We start from the raw sequence: 4,139 nt of genomic DNA on the forward strand, positions 1-4,139 counted from the left end.
GGATTCATGGACTTTTTGAAGGGTTTTTCATGTCTGTATCTCCTTCAGTTCAACTTTGATCTTGGTTATTTCTTGTCTTCTGCCAGCTCTGGGGTTTTTTTTGCTCTTGGTTCTCTAGTTCTTTTAGTTGTGTTGTTAGGGTGTTAATTTGAGATATTTGTAGCTTTTTGATGTGCGCGTTTAGTGCTATAAATTTCCCTTTTAACACTGCTTTTGCTGTGTCCCAGAGATTCTGGTACTTTGTCTTTTTGTTCTCATTAGTTTCAAAGAACTTCTTGATTTCTGCCTTAATTTCATTATTTACCCAGGAGTCATTCAGGAGCAGGTTGTTCAGCTTCCATGTAGTTGTGTGGTTTTGAGTGAGTTTCTTAATCTTGAGTTCTAATTTGATTGTACTGTGGTCTGAGAGACTGTTATGATTTCAGTTCTTTTGCATTTGCTGGGGAGTGTTTTATTTCCAATTATGTGATCGATTTTAGAGTAAGTGCTACGTGGTACCAAGAAAAATGTATATTCTGTTGTTTTTGCATGGAGTGCTCTGTAGATATATGTCAGGTCCACTTGATCCAGAGCTGAGTTCACGTCCTGAATATCCTTGTTAGTTTTCTGTCTTGACAGTCTGTCTAATATTGATAGTGGAGTGTTACGGTCTTCCACTGTTACTGTTTGGGGGTCTAAGTCTCTTTGTAGATCTCTAAGAACTTCTTTTTATGAATCTGGGTGCTCCTGTATTCGGTGCATATATATTTAGGATAGTTAGCTCTCCTTGTTGAATTGAACCTTTTACTATTGTGTAATGCCCTTCTTTGTCTTTTTTGATCTTTGTTGGTTTAAAGTCTGTTTTGTCAGAAGCTAGGATTGCAACCCTGCCTTCTTTCTGCTTTCATGAGCCTATGTGTATCTTTGCATGTGAGATGGGTCTTTTGATTACAGTACACTGATGGGTCTTGACTGTTTATCCACCTTGCCATTCTGTGTCTTTTAATTAAAAATACAGAATGCTTCATGAATTTGCGTGTTATCTTTCCACAGCGTCCATGCTAATGTTCTCTATATCGTTCCAATTTTAGTATATGTGCTGCCAAAGTGAGCACAATCATTTTTCATATTAATTTAAATGTGTAAAATTTAGTTATAAAGTTGGAGCATATGATCAATCCTGAATGATGCTACTCAAAGTGCTAATCTGAAGTTAAAAGAAAAGGAATCTATGCCAGAATTTATTTAAATTGACAACAAATTACACATTATTTTCATAGCAGGTTTTTTTGATGAAAGTAGCAGTGAGCACATTGACATTATGATGCAAGCTTCTTATGTCTTTGTGGAATGGTAATAAGCAGTTTGCCACAGGTGGTTGAACTGGTTTATTAGTTCTAGTAAGTTTCTTGTGGATCTTGGGATTTTCTATGTATAGCATCATGTCATTAATGATGAGAGAGAGTTTCACTTTTTCCTTTCCAATTTATATGCCTTTATTCTTTTGGCGTGCCTAATTATCTGGCTAGACTTCCAGTACCATGTTGAATTGATGTAGTAAAAGTGGGCATCCTTGTCTTGCTTTTGATTATAGGAGAAAGTCTTTCATCCTTAAATTTTTGTAAATGCCTTTTATCATGTGAAGGTAGTTCTCCTTTATTCCTGGTTTGGTGAGTGTTTTTATCATGGTAGGGAATTGGAATTTGTCAAAGGCCTTTTCTGTATCAATTTGTAAGAACGTGATGTTTTTCCTTCATTCTCTTAATGTGATGTATTATGTTGATTTTCATATATTGAACTAAATATGTATTCCTGAAATAAATTCCACTTGGTCATGGAGTATAATATTTTAATATGCTGTTAGATTCAGTTTGATAGTTGTTGATATTTTTGAGAATTTTTACATCTATATTCATAAGTGAAATTGATCTATAGTTTTCTTGTGATATTTTTGTCTGGCTGTGATATCAGTTTAAGGATGTCTTCATAGAATGAGTTAGGAAATGTCACATCCTCTTCTAATTTTTGGAATACTTCAAGATGTATTTGTGTTATTTATTTATTTATTTATTTATTTATTTTGAGACAGAGTCTCGCTCTGTCACCCAGGCTGGAGTGCAGTGGCGCAATCTCAGCTTATTGCAACCTCTGCCTCCCGGGTTCAAGCTAGTCTCCTGCCTCAGCCTCCCAAGTAGCCGGGATTACAGGCATGCACCACCACACCTGGCAATTTTTGTATCTTTAGTAGAGATGGGGTTTCACCATGTTGGCCAGGCTGATCTCGAACTCCTGACCTCAGGTGATCCTGCTCACCTCAGCCTCCCAAAGTGTTGGGATTACAGGCGTGAGCCACTGCACCCAACTTTGTGTTAATTACTTTTAAATGTTTGGTACAATTCACTACCAAAGCCATTTGATCCTGGACTTTTCTAGGAGGATTTTGGTTACTGATTCATTTTCTTTACCTATATCTCATCAGATTTTGTACTTCTTGAGTCATTTGGGCAGTTTTTGTGTTTCTAGGAAGTTGTCCATTTTATCTAGGTTATCTAATATGCGGTAGACAATTGTCCATCGTATGTTTTATACTACTTCATATTTCTGTAAGGTCTCTAGTAATGTCCCCACATTTTATTTCATTTTAAAACTATTTAATTGATATATGATTCACATATAAAAAAGCTCTATACATTTAATGTTAATGATAAGGGCATAAATATATCCATCACTTTCCAAAGAGTCCTCCAATCCCCTTTATTATCATTGTGTGTGTGTGTGTGTGTGTGTGTGTGTGTGTTAAGAACACTTAACATATCTACTGTCTTAGCAAAGTTTAGGCATATAATACATTATTGTTACCTATCAATAATATGCTGTTTATTAGTGTATTTGATAGGAAAAAAAAAAAACAAGATGTTCTTCCTTCTCTCACATGCTCCACTCAACACAACACAGAACACTTTTGTGGCCAAAATATGTGGCTTTTTTCCCTAAACACCAAACTTTTCTGCAACAGACACCAACAGAGTGTCTTACAATTCAATTCAATTATGACACTCTCTACCTGGAATTAGAGTAAAATCCTACAGGTTAAGGGCTCAGTCCCACAAGATGGCCCCCCACTTCTAATGCCAGTTGAAAGCTGCAGATTGTTTTACAAGTGCTTCTGACCTACCAGCTAATAATCAGGGTTTTTCATGACCCCATCCTCAAGTACCATTAGTTTGTTAGCATGGCTCACAGAATTTAAGAAAACACTTAAATTTACTGGTTTATTATATTAATAAAGGATATGACAAAGGGTATAGTTGAATATCAAGATGAAGACATACATAGGGTGTAAACTGGAAGGTTCCTGAGTGAAGGAGTTTCTGTCCCCATGTAGTTGGGGTGTGCCACCTTCCTGACATGTGGATGTGTTCACCAGCCCAGAAGCTCTCCTAACTCTGTAGTTCAGGGATTTTTATGGAGGCTTCATCACACAGGCACACATGATTATTAACTCAATCTCCAGCCCCTTTCCCCTTCCCAGAGGATGGGGAGGAGTAGAGCTGAAAGTTCCAAGCTTCTAATCACAGCTTGATCTTTCTGCTGACCAGCCCCCATCCAGGAGCCCACAAAGACTTGCTTCATTAGAATAAAAGACACTCCTATCACCCAGGAAATTCCAAGGGATTAGGAACTCCATGTCAGGAATTGGGGCCAAAGACCAAATATTAGATCAAAAGATACACCTAGCCTGCTCCTACTCAGGAAATTACAAGGGTTTTAGGAGCTCTGTGCCAAGAACCTGAGGTAGAGACCAAATATATATTGCTTGCATCATAATATCATAAGTAAGTCTCCAGAATTTATTTATATTGCATACTGAAACTTTGTGCCCTTTGACCATCACCTTCCCATTTTTTCCTCCCCCAGACCCCATCAACCATCATTTTACTCCCCACAGCTATGAGGTTGACTATTTTAGATTCCTCATATAAGTGAGATCATATGATATTTGTCTTTTTGTGTCTGGCTTATTTCACTACAGGTCCATTCATGTTGTCAGGACCGATAGGATTTTTCTCTTTTTTTTAGGCTAAATAATATTCCTCTGTGTGTGTGTGTGTGTGACATTTTCTTTTTTTTTTTTTTTTTTTTTTTTTTTTTTTTTTTTT

General features: G+C 36.8%; 1 non-coding gene across 1 annotated transcript; it reads right to left on the reverse strand.

The window, feature by feature from the left end:
* Positions 1 to 987: 987 nt before the first annotated feature.
* Positions 988 to 1,094, reverse strand: LOC111536001. Its single transcript, XR_002729622.1, has one exon. It is a non-coding gene; the product is annotated as a U6 spliceosomal RNA (small nuclear RNA).
* Positions 1,095 to 4,139: the final 3,045 nt, after the last annotated feature.

This window comes from Piliocolobus tephrosceles, unplaced genomic scaffold, assembly GCF_002776525.5.
Source record: "Piliocolobus tephrosceles isolate RC106 unplaced genomic scaffold, ASM277652v3 unscaffolded_35650, whole genome shotgun sequence".
Classification (NCBI taxonomy): Eukaryota; Metazoa; Chordata; class Mammalia; order Primates; family Cercopithecidae; genus Piliocolobus; species Piliocolobus tephrosceles.